A 13,287-nucleotide genomic window follows, 5' to 3' on the forward strand; every position below is an offset into this window, starting at 1 on the left:
GGGGATTGTACCACACTCTGAGGGAGATTGATGAGCGCATTTGTTTAACCTATCCAACCGTGTCGACTCTGAACATGGTATTGAGTTTGTTTGTTAACCTCTACGACAATGTTTGGCATGAATTGAAAAAGCATAGTGTGATATTGGTGCAGTTGGTTGAAAAGATTAAAAAAAACTGACCAGAACTCGACTATTAAGGCAAGATTTTGGTGGGACCTTAACTCGAATTGCATCATCCCTGATCAGAGGACAACTGGGAGGTTATTGGTGAGAATCTGCCTAACAAACCAAAGATCCAGAATGGACAGAGGTGGTGGGTAACTATGGAGGCATTGGGTCTGAATCTTATCAATACGGTGGCAGCAGTGGGCGGGAAGGTGCTACCAACTTGGAGTCGAGGGACCCACTGTTTTACCCTAGATTATTTTTTTGCGGATGCGGTCCTTAGTAGTGCTTATGTGGGTTTCAAGGTACGACACAATAATTTTAGTGACCACTCAATTCTTATGGCTAAATTTGGCTTACAGATGATTAGACAATCTATGGAGCGCATGGGCTGTGTGGAAGTAACTGAGCCTGGGAATGCAATTTGTTGGTCTGATCGGAACATTGCAATCTTAAATGAGAAACTTGACTGTGTCCTAAGAGGCTATCCCCTGGAATGGAAGCTAAGGGTATTTAATTCCCCAGGCTTTTGATAATTTCATGGGGGAATCGATTGGCAGAGTCAAGCAGAACTCTAGATTTTCGACTAAGGGAAGGGGGACAACCTTGCACGTTTATAATTCTGCTTTGGTGGAAGCCAAGAAGAAGTTACATCATTATACTAGGGCACTGATTAAAGACTGTAAGTGCACTATGGACCTTAAGTACAATCTGAAGAAATTAGAACAAAAATATAAAAATGTCCATGTTGCAGTTGCATGCAGAGTGCATGCTTTGTATTTTAATAAGTCATGACTCCCGCGCATTTTGGGTTCTGGTTAACAATCTAGACCCCATCGATTGAGGCCTCTGCCTTAAATGCTGTGTCTAAGACTCAACGGGTGGAGTTCTTTATTGAGATTTATGGAGGGGGGTCACTCGACATAGCACCTGATCCTGCTGTTATGGAATATTCTATGGAATCCACATGGGCTATTATGATAAATCTTGAGGATATTGTGCTAATTAAGAGGTGCAAGAACTTGCATACCCCTGTCCCAAATGGCCCAACCAATTTGGCACTAAAATCAGATTCGAGCAACTGGTCGAAGGTTCTTCTGGTTCTCTTTTAAAGTATTTTAGTTTCTGGTATTCTCCCTCTTTCTTGGCAAACAGCTAATGTGGCCCCTATTTTTAAGTGAGGCCTAAGGTCTGAGCCTAAGAATTATTGCCCAATTTCGCTAATTGAGGCAGATTGTAAAATCTTCTCAGCATTTCTTCTAATTCATGTGGAGGAATGGGGAAGGATGTCTAATCCCTTTTCAGACTGGCTTCCGTACGGGGCATTCAACCAACCTTAAAGTCTTATAGGTGAAGGCATGTTAGGCAGAATCCTGTGCAGTTCCCTTAGGGAGCACTGCAGAAGATTAGGACTACAGGTGAGAGCAATACATCCCCTTTGGTATCAGTCCGTACCACAAAGATTTAGTTGGTAGCTGTGGCTAAGCAGTCAGACTCATCTCAAGAGGGAGATGAGCAGTATTCAGGGTTTACACAATAGGCCTTCAGTACTATGGCACGAGGAAACACTGACCAAAGCTTTGTATTAAAAAGAATATATATTTATTTTACACACTTCTAGTTAAATACATTTATCACAGTTATTAAGCAAGTTAAATTCAGTCATAGAAAGTATACATAACTCCCTAGTTAAATTGTAGACAAGTTTGAGCAAGAGTGAAAACTGAGTAAAACGGCACAGTGAAAACCAAACACAAATGGCACTGTAGCAATTTCTCACAAGGGAGGGAAAACACAAGTTATACAGAAATATCTTCTTACACACCCTAGCAACACTTCCCATAAATTTGTGAGTCAGGTTAGGCAAGGCAGTACTTTAGCATAAAGAATACAGGTTATAAAAGTGGGAAGGAAAAGGTAGTTATGAGAAGTAGGTGCACCAACACAGTCCTAGTTGAGAAGCAATCCAGAGAAGGCAATTTCTAACAAATTTAGCCAGAGTCAATAGGCCTGTTGCCAGAGTCAGTGGTACAGGGCAAAGGGCCTAGGAGCAAAATGTTCTTGTATCTGCAGTCAAGTCTTTGGTTAACGATTTCGAAAAGGTGGATGCAAAAGGTGAAAGACAATGTTAAAAGAGAGGGGCGGCCAACCCAACAGGTAGGTAAAGGATTTTAAACACTTTTAGCACTACCACGCGAAAGGGCGGCCTGGCGGAACAATGTACCTTTAAAATGAAGAAGTGGTTCCTGCAGTGGCGGTTGTTCCTGGTAGTTCCTGCAGTTCGGGGGATCCAGCAGAGGAAGAGAGGCTCACGTTGTGGAGGAAGGTTCGAGTTACTGCACTACCCAGGGATGAAACCAGCCACGGTGCTGCCCGACGAATAAAAGGTACACTCCTTTAAATCGCGGTCCGGTTGGGCTGGTGCTTGGCTATCCGGCCTCCGAGTACAGGGTACTGGTGATTCGACCAAGGCGGGTCCGGGAAGGCGATTGGCAAACTGTTTGGCCCCACCAGCTCAAGGGAAGAAGGCTCTTGCAGAGGAAGATCTTCTCTTGTCGTGTGGAGAAAAGTGGTGAGACGCTGCAGCAGGGCTTCACTGGTAGTTCAGTCGTTGCAGATGTCTTTGGCTTCTCTCCTCTTCGGCTTCTTAGTTCCAGTGGCGACGTCTTGCTCTTCCAGTCCTCAGGACCCTGCTTTTATGCAAAAAGATCCCCATTCATACAGCCTAGCTGTCACTCACACAGTGGGGTGGTCATCTTGGCAGGAGACCATCCACCCTATCAGGATAGAGTGCACCATGGGTTGCTGAGGCAACCCTGTCCAGGGGCCCTACTCCCCCTCCCACACAATGGACCCACCCTAGACTTAGTAGTGTGGAAAGCAGGGCTTCTCGGCAGAAACCCGCCAAAAGGACGAACAAGCCGACCTGGGTTAGGAGTTTAGAGAAAGACACGAGAAAGATATTAAAGTCCTGGCAAATAAAACCTACCGGAGTAAAGTTAATATTAAAATACACCGGCGGTATGTTAGAGGCTATCAGAATATGTGGTAGCCCCGAACAATGGGAAAATCCCATAGGAAAATATTTGCGGTCGAATATTTACGGTAGTAACCACTGCCACCAGCCAGAAACTTTTGAGAGAGGGACTGTATGGTACCCTCTCGAAAATGAACAAAAGGGAAAAACTATTAACACTTCCCAGTACCTCCATAGTAAGATGGGTTGTACTAGTTCAGTTCATAAACATTGACTAGTAAATTCAATGGGGACTTTACATGCCCTGGGAGACAGTAGTCAGTCCCAGGGTATGGAGTCTATGTTGGGGGGTTGTTACGACACCCCTGTGTCACTGCAAGGAGGGTGCTGTGTAACACATGCGAATAAAGATGGTTCCTATGGGGGTGAGAAAAAAAACCCATAGACATTAAACACAAAAATAGCCTAGAACACACATAGCAAAAATGTCTAAGAGTGGGAAAAAGAGTCTCACTCTTAGCAGGAGAAAAACAAAAACCTTCAAATCCAGCACAGCTGCTGGGGGACTCTATAGGTAAGGGAAATTAGCCATAAAATGAGGCACTCCAATGATCAGCATGGAATAGGGTGAAGGGAAGCACCTTGGTGGCCTCCATCGACCTTTCATAATATTATTAGAAATAGACTATGGAGTTTATTCGCCCGATGGGGGATGCCGGGAGGTTTGTTGAGACTTCTGATGGCCCTCTATGAGGACTCAGGGATCTGTGTAAGATTGAATAACAAAGAAGAGTTATAAGAACGCCTTAAACCTGTGAGGGGCTTCAGGTAATCTAGCACCCTATCTATTCAATCTGTATGTATCAGACGTGGTAAAATACTTGATGGGGTCAGGCCTGATTCCACTAACTATTGGCTCATTGACTGTGGAATGGCCAGCTTACGTGGATGATTTTTTACTATTTAATAATTTGTGGACTGACCTACAGCGTTTGCTGACCAAATTCTCTGTGTTTGCTATAGATAATGGGTTTACTGTTAACCCTGATAAGACCAAGATTCTAACCATTTTATGGTGGGAAAAAAGGAAAGGAAGGGCCTGCTCTTTGGAAAACAAAGTAATTGGAATGGTGGACAATTGGATCTGCTTAGGGTTTCAAATCAGTGCGCAGTCAGGGGTAAGAAATGTTAGAGAGTCCCTTTTAAATATGGAGAAATTCCTATCTATTCAGGTGGTGAAAATTAACAGGAAGTATGGACGCTTCTCTATCAAACCGGCCTAGGCATTCTACGAAGGTACGATCGTCCCAAAACTGATTTATAGTTTAAAGTTGGGAGGCCCTGGTATCTTTAGGGTTCTAAATGGTATTGAAGCAAACTTTTGGCGCAAAATTTGGGTATACCTAACGCGATACATCTTGCAGCCATCAGATTTGAGCTGGGGTTGGTTTCATTGAAGGCACGGGTGGTTTGGAATGTACTTGCATTATTTGCCAAATTAGTTGATCCGGCATCTCTCTACGACCTACTGGAAAACAATTATTAGTTTTAAAGAATAAAACCCATTTTCTTTCTCAGTTAGAGGAGAGGGCCCTTCTTATTCTGAATAATTTAGCAATGGATAGGGCATCCTTGTTGACCAACCCGCTGAGAGTGAAGAAAGCCCTTTTTTGATAATGTTTGGGTCTGTACTACAGACTCGCTTCCCTTATATCCATCGATGCATCATTTGACATTAACCCATAGAAGGCGGGGTGCACCTACTATGATTCTCCGTCAGTTTCCAAACAAATTTTATTGTAATATTTTCTTGCGACTAAGATGGAATCTTCTATTGACGAAGAAGATTCTGGCAAGAAGAGGAAGGCTTCAAATTACGGATATCAATTAAAGATTATATGAGTCGGGCCAGATTGACACTGCCCAGCACCTGGTATTGGAGTGTGCAGGTCTAAATTCAATGAGGATGAAATATTTTCTGAGTACTATGAGTCAAGCTAGTTACTGGTGTGCGATAAATTGTGATTATATCTGGAATAAATGTGTCAATGTCAATTCCATCGGAGACAGTCTTGTAGTGGCAGGATTCATTAAAGACTCAGCCTGACAGATCCTGTCTGATGGTTTGCTGAATCCTTGTCTGATAACCCCATGACAACGGTCTCTGTGCTTATCTCCTTCATTCCTATATTGCACAGATGAATGCTATCCGAAGTTTTAACATATTGCACCGGAAAGTATTTTGTGAATTTTGTGTAATATGTGTATTTTATGAATTAGTGAATTATTCTGTGTTGTGACCCTTTTTTTGGTAGTGTTTTTTTTTTACTCTTTTAACAGTATGGCGTATTTTGCAGTTGTTTAGTGGCCAATATGTTTGCATCTTGGATTATTTTGTCTTCTTTTAGGGATGTTATTTGTTATGGATGTACTGATTGGATTTCTTGTTTTCGTTTTTGTTGTAAACCAATTGCAAATAAATACAATAAGTAAATAAATAGAGCATGTGGATTCCAAAGGAATCCATTAGTAAACACCATCTGCAAAGTGTAATATGCAGGCAGAATTTACATTTTTGAAAGGAAAAAAAGAAAAACTAACAAGTAATAGTGATTTCATCTGGTGTTTCTCTTCAGTTTTCCACTCTGCATTGCAAATGTTTACAATTTACCATATGGGGACCCAACACCACGTACAAGCTAATGGTGTGACCCTGGCTGCACTTTGCATTCATTTTAAAATAACACCCAGCCTCAAATTTGTAATATATTGGCATTTTCAATTATACTGTGGTCAGACGGACATGCAGCTTTGTTATGCATGGGGCAGAGTGGTAAATGGATGCCTAAAAGCGAGTCATATGGCTTTTATTCATCCAGTTAATGATACCGTCTACACCATGAAGTTCTTTGTCTCGTGAGTGTGCCTCGTTGCATCCGTGCATGGCATTTTTATGCAGGAGTACAACGAACGGATTCCTATGAAATCCACCTCGCATTAACACCTGCTACTGAGCTGGTGGACTCCATAAGAATCCATTGTAAATGCTGTCTAAAAAGCATATTTGCACGCAGTGTTTCCATTCTGTTAGAGAGAGTGGGAACTTTATAGAGTAAAAGCAAGTCTGCCTCCATTTTACTTTTCCTTGTCTACTTTGCCTCATGAACATTTAAAATAGCATGCAGGGAAGTGCTAATGTTGGTGGCCCTTGCATGCAGACCTTTTTTCCAAAAGGGAGGCTGGGAGAAGGTAGTGGGTTAGAATATTTTGAGGTTGTACACACTGTCAATATAGTGGTACTTTGAAGAGTGTAGATACAATGGAAATGTATGCAATTAGAAAGTGTGCAAAATGGGAAGATGCTGCAACTGTGAAACTGGGATAAAATTAGAAGGCAGCGAACAGCAAAGATAATCCAGCAAATATGCTGCAGGTATCAAGTTGTGGCAGTTTTGGGATTGTGTAATGTTCGAGATGGGCGTGGAGTAGGAAGTCATAACCCAGCAGATTCCAATCCAGATTCAGGCCTGTCAGGGGTGCACAATCTGCTTTGCTATAAAATCCAGATGAAATCCTCGGGTCCTTGGGTGGCAACAACCTATCAGCCCACATCCTACTTACAGTATCTGCAGCATTCCCCACTGGCAATCATGCCACACTTCTGATCTTCATTGAAACCTTATTTGGCATCCTTGATATGGCCTGGAAGCTGGTCTCCTCCTGTCTGTCTGACAGAGAATGTCAGGTTTACTAAAGTCCTTTGCTTTCCAAACCAAGCCTATTCAATACCCTTGACTTTTTGACACCTATCTCAAACGTCTTGCTGATCGTATGTAGCACTTACCGGTCTTTGCACTCAGAAACACCATAGATCTCCTTGCTTACCCTCTTGAATTAACATTCCACCTAACATTGATACATGGCTGGTGAAACTCAAAGAGGGAAAAGGGAGTTTGTGGTGTGACTTTCTCCCCAGTGTGTGATCTGTAAAGAGAGGGGAAGTGTGGTCTTTGTTTCTGTGTAGATTGTATTACATTCCAATGTGTTTCCCCCCTTTCTCTCCTTTACTGTTTATAAAACATCTGAAGCATTGGGAGAACTAGAGTGAACCATCAGTAATTCCATCTAGGAGGCTCTGGCTATAGAGGCTCTGAATGGCAGTCCAATTACCAGAGGAATGTTCGTGGAGCTGGTTATTGTTCAAAATATGAATCTTTAGTGCCACAATCCTTGCACTATGTGAAGCTTGTATAGCACTGACAACTGTTCCTTTGTCCTCAATTGCAAGGCTATGTATACCTTGTATAGGTGTAATCATCTGTGTGTAATAATCTGCTCAGGTAAAGGGCTTGTCTCACCCTAGGTCGTTTTACTCTCTGTAATTATGAACTATTCATTACAGGTGTGGATGAGTAGTGCTGAAAAATATCTTACTGTCTTTGTTTTCTCATTACAGGAGCTGGAGTTCTGAAAACTGAGCAAGACCTTTTATGAGCATTGCTTCAAGATGGTCACAGGTGAGGACATCTTGTGGGATCCATTAGAAAACTAGATTTAATCAATGAAACATGAGAGATATAGTCCATGAGTGCCCCAGGTGTCCTACCGTAGCACAAACAACCACACTGTTCCTTCACATTCTAATAGAGAGATCTACGTTGTGGCCTTAAGATCCCACAAGGGTTGGGGTCTCGTCCTGGCTGGGTGATAGTGCATGGGGCTAGGGATGACCAAAGTGGGCTGTGATGTCTTATCCCTCCTCATATTGTCCCCTTTCGAACCTATACTAAAGACACTCTGATAGGGTTCAAGTTCCGTAGATGATTGACTGACCTTCAATGCATTACTGACTGCCTATGCCAGATCTAAGATTGGATGGCTGAAAACCGTTGCTGCCTCAATGCTTTGAAAATGTAGATTATCAATTTTAGCTCCTCCATTCTTTTTTGTATCCCTTTCTCCTGGCCTTCCTGGATACTCTTCCAATCTGCTCCTCCAGTGCAGAGAATCGGGAGTCATCTTGACAATCTTCTTTCCTTCACAGAAATCTCAAAATCTCAGCAAAGTCTCCCTTTCAAATTCATATTCTCAGATGTATTCTGCCACTGCTGAATATGACTTCTTCCATTGTTATCTCCTTCTTTGGCTATTAGCTGCCTGGTTAGTCCACACCAATTTGAAAGCACTCTGCCTTATGCACATTGCATTCTGAAACAGTGGTATGATGTATCTCAAGCAAAGAACAAGGACTCTGAGATCTGTCAGTGATAAGGCTCTCAGTGATGCTATCTTCATAAGAAAAAAAGCTAGGAGGCAGAGCCATGAGTTCTGCAGCGTCTTCGCTTTGAAATAACCTTCCTGATGCCATCAGATCTGTTGAGAATCACTTACATTTGTGAAAAAAGAGAACCCTACCATTTTAAGAAATCCTTTCCATTAGAATATTCCTCTCTTCTGTTACTCGTGCAAATACCTGGTTTGTTTCATCGACATGGACTCTATATTCACATTTATCTATACAGCTCTTACTCACAGTTGTGGACAATACTACTGCCCAATTCACTTATGCTTTTCCCTGTCCTTGCACTTACATAGTTGCACTTTTAGTTACTTTGCTTGTGTTGTTTCATTAGTGCAGTTTTTTTTCCTTTTGAACAAGATGTATTTATCATTTGCTCTTGCCCCAATATTTAGCTGATCTGAATGTTTCCAAAGCCTGTGAAGATCAAATTCCATGTTTGACTTGCACTTGCTATCAATGTGCTGTGAAGCGACACAGCTCATGCTTGGAAGTATCTAACAATCATTTAATAAATACATTGTTTTACTTGGATAATATGTAACTTGGAATATACCAGCAACATCGAAATGGGAATTCACAGGAATCCTGCATGTCAGTATCATGTTGCAAAGGACAACACCCACTCAAACCAATCCGGAATTGCATCACAGGTGCATTTTGATGTGGTGGCTAAGTTGTTTCATGAGATAGTGGTACAGGATACAAGGGCAAACAGTGGGCAGAGGTGACATGCAGCAGTTTCAGGATCTATGATATCCCCATAGGAGGAACACGGATATCACTAGAATGACTGTTCCTCCTTAGCACTTGAAGTCCTTCCACACATATGTGGGCAGAGTGATATCTAAACACTCAGAACAGCATTTAGAGAGCGTCTGGCCACAATGGGACCTGCAGATCCATTAATGTTTGTTTGTTTTGTTTGTTTATTTTATTTAGTATAGCGCTCCAGACCCAGGTGTAAATGGGCGCTTAAGCGCAGGTTACATAATTACAGTATATATAGCAGTTATACAGTTGTGGCGGTAATATGCCATTTTTGGTATTTACAGGCAGGTAGTAAGATTTTGCGGTTAAACATTTCAGAGTATGTACAATATATACAGTTAGTAATGAGCTTAGTCTTTCTGGGGATTGCCTTCTCCAGAAGCCAACTAATGACTAGTTTTCTGAACAGTTGGAAGGATTTGGTCAATTTAATATTCAGCGGCAGGGTGTTCCAGAGTTGAGGGGCAAGGACAGTGAAGCTCGAGCCCCCCGCTCTTTTGGCGCTGAACCTAGGCACGGTGAGGCAGAGAGTATTGGAGGATCTAGTGATTCTTGTGTTTGGTTTTAAAGTGAGTTTGTTGGTGAGGTACTGGGGGCTAGGTGGTTTAGGGCTTTATAGGTAAGGCAGAGGGGTTTTAAGTCGATTTTTTGTTGAATGGATAACCATTTGCAAGATATTCCTATGTGGGAGATGTGCTCTCTCCTGGGAATATTTAAAGCTGCTCTCAGCGCATTATTTTGGAGGATCTGAAGTTTATTGATTATAGCTTGGTTGGCACCAAGGTAGAGGCTGTTGCAGTAGTCAAGATTCGATTGTATGAGGGCCCTAGCCAGAATGAGGCAGCTGTTCGTAGATAGAAAAGGACTGCAGGCCCTGATTAGTTTTCCAGTGTAGGCGGTGGCTGAGGCGGTCATATTAACTTGTTTGGAGAGGTTGGTATTGGCGTCGGGGTAGAAGCCTGAGGTTTTCACATTATTCACAGCTGGTATGATGTTGCCATCTATGATGAAGTTGGAGTAATCGGAGCTGAGTTTCTGTAGGTTATAGGGGGATCTGACTAGGAGGAGCTCGGTCTTCTCATCATTCAGGCAGAGGCCGTGTGTGGCCATCCATGCCTGAATGATAGCGAAGATTTCGTTAATCCTGGTGGCGTCTGTGTTGTAGTTGCCAGTGATGATGAGGAGTATCTGGGTGTCATCTGTGTAGTCGGTGTAGGTGACACACAGATGGTCCAGCGTTCAAAGAGAGGCTTTGTAAAGATGTTATTGAGGGTGGGGGAGACGCAGGATCCTGTGGGACACCGCAGGTGATGGGGTCTGCTGCAGCCACAGATGAGAAAACCCTCATGGTTCTGTTAGCTAGGAAGGATTGTATCCACGTGACAGCAGAGGGGGAAAGTGGGCAGCACAAGAGAGGTTGTTGCAGAGTATTTTGCGGTCAACCAGGTCAAAGGCTGCGGAGTGGTCTAGGAGGAGTAGGATAGCTGCTTTGTTTTTGTCCTTGATGTCATCAATCTGACTATTGAGGTCAACAAGGGCAGTTTCCATTCCGTGTTGAGGACGAAAGCCAGATTGACGCAGGCTTAGCAGTTGATTGGGCTCTAAGTAATCTTGAATTCGCAAGTAGGCAACTCTGTCAAGGATTTTTAGCAGGAAGGGGACCGTGATGATAGGCCTGTAGCTGGTGGGAATGGCCGGGTAGAGAGATTGTTTTTTTAGAAGGGGGAGAACCCATGACTGTTTCAGATTGTTAGGTACAGAATTGGTCGAGAAGGATAGGTTTACTAGTTTGGAGATGAAGGGGGCTAGGTCTCGCGCAGCATCTTTGATGATCTGCGCAGGGCAGATGTCCCCTTTACAATTAGAAGGTTTAAGGGATGCTATGATTTTTTGGATTTCGGGTATAGTGACCATTTTGAATGTGAAGCCGGAAATGTTGCTGGTCGGGGTGGGTGTGCTAGGTATGAAGGCGTTACTGTTTGAGAGTTGTAATCTTTTGGATTTGATTTTGTTTTGAAGACCAGTGATTTTGTTAGCCAGGGCATTTTGGATACTGGTGCACCATGGCTTGTCCTTCACGCAGGTATCGGTCGGAGGGTTTGGATTTTCTAATTCCTTCAGGATGGTGAAGAGTTCTTTATCAGAGGATGGGGCATTATTTATTCTAACATTGTAGGCTTCTTTTTTAGTACGGATTATCTCCTTATAGTGGGAGGAAATGGTCATGAGATTGGATTTGTTTTCTACTGAGGGGTTGGTTTTCCATAGGGTTTCCATCTTGGCTTTCTTTTTTCTAAGGGTTTTGAGTTCCGGTGTGTACCAAGGGTTCAAGTGAGCTTTGGGTTTGCCTTTGCGTAGCTTTAGAGGGGCAACTGCATCAATGGTGCTAGTTAGGGCATCATTATAGGCGTTGACTAGAAGGTTAAGGTCAGCGGTGGCTGGGAGTGTGCTTAGAAGGGGGAGGAGCAGTGGTGTGAGGGTCTCTGCAGTGATGTTGCGCTTGTTTCTAGTCAGGCAGGCTGGTGCGTGGGGGCGCTGCTTGAGGTTGGGATTGTTTGAGTTGATGTCGAATATTATGAGGGAGTGGTCAGTCCATACAAGAGGTTGTGGGGCTTTGCAGGTGATATTGCAGTTATGGGCTGCAACTCAATCAAGGGTTCTACCTTTCTGGTGGGTGGGTAGTGTAATGACTTGAGTGAAGTCGTGCTCAGATAAGGCGTTAGCCAATGGGGCGGCTGGAGAGTCGTTAGGGTCATTATACCCTAGGTTAAAGTCTCCTAGAATAATATTTTGGGAGTGGGGCTTGGAATTCTCTGCTAAGAGAGTGGTAATGTCTTCCTCGAAGGAGCCTGTGGGCCTGGGGGCCTGTATATTAGTTGCAAAGTAATTGTACTCTTAGGGGTAGTTTGTACTTTGATGGTGAGGTGCTCGCAGGACTTTAGCCGGGGGCAAGTGATCGGTCTGAGGTCGAGTGAGGATTTGAATATGATTGCTACACCTCCTCCACGAGCATTAGGTCTGTCCGCTCTGAGGATGGAGTAGTTGTCGGGAATAGCAAGAGTGAGGTAGGGTCCTGCTGCTACATGTCACCATGTTTCTGTAGTAGCAAGGAAGTCGAGGTCTCCTGAAAGGATAATGTTGGCAATTTCAGTGGGGTGGGCTACTAGGGATCTAACATTGAGTAGTGCACCTTTTAGAAATGTTGTGTTAGTGGCATTAGCGCTGTCCTTAGTTGTGGTCTTGGTCATAGGTGTGGCAGGCAACTTGCTGGATGTGGTAGGGAGTCTAGCGCCGAGTCTGTTATTGCGGTCCTGGAGGGTAGGGTTGGTTGTGGGGCGGTGTCCTAATGGATTGGGACTGTGGGGGTTGGTGGCAGTGTGGTCAGCTTTAGTTATGTTGGTAATGTTGGGTAGGATATTAGCTGGTGTGGCATTAACTTTAGCAGTGAAGTGTTGGTGAGCGATGTGTGGGAATGGTGGAAGGGAGGGCAGGAAGGGTATGGGACGTGGGATGTTCTGGTGTCTAGGGCAGCCAAGTTTAGCTAGTCCATTGTTGTATGGTATGTAATTGCTACTGCTACATGGAGTGCCGTTGTTCAGGATGCAAAAAGGGAACATGGTGAGAATGAACCAAGGGAGCATAGTTGAAATTATGCAGAGAGTGGGCAGTTTAGTTGTTAGTACAGCAAGGTGGGCAGGGACTAGGTTCGAGATAGCTAATGCGGTGCAGAGGAAGGGCAACTTCAATTAGAGTACAGCCGCATTTTCAGTGCAAAATTACTGTTATAGTGCAAAGAAGGGCAGTTTCAGTTATGCAACAACAGGCAGGCATAGGCTAAATTCGAAATTACTGCTAAAGTGCAAAAAGGGCAATTTCAGTTATGCAACAACAGGTAGGCATAGGCTAAATTCGAAATTATTGTTAAAGTGCAAAAAGGGCAATTTCAGTTATGCAACAACAGGTAGGCATAGGCTAAATTTGAGATTCGTGCTATGGTGCAAAAGGGCAATTTCAGTAATGCAACAACAGGTAGGCATAGGCTAAATTCGAGATTCCTGCTATGGTGCAAAAGGGC

This window comes from Ambystoma mexicanum, chromosome 6q (genome assembly GCF_040938575.1).
Source record: "Ambystoma mexicanum isolate Mex_15411 chromosome 6q, UKY_AmexF1_1, whole genome shotgun sequence".
Lineage (NCBI taxonomy): Eukaryota > Metazoa > Chordata > Amphibia > Caudata > Ambystomatidae > Ambystoma > Ambystoma mexicanum.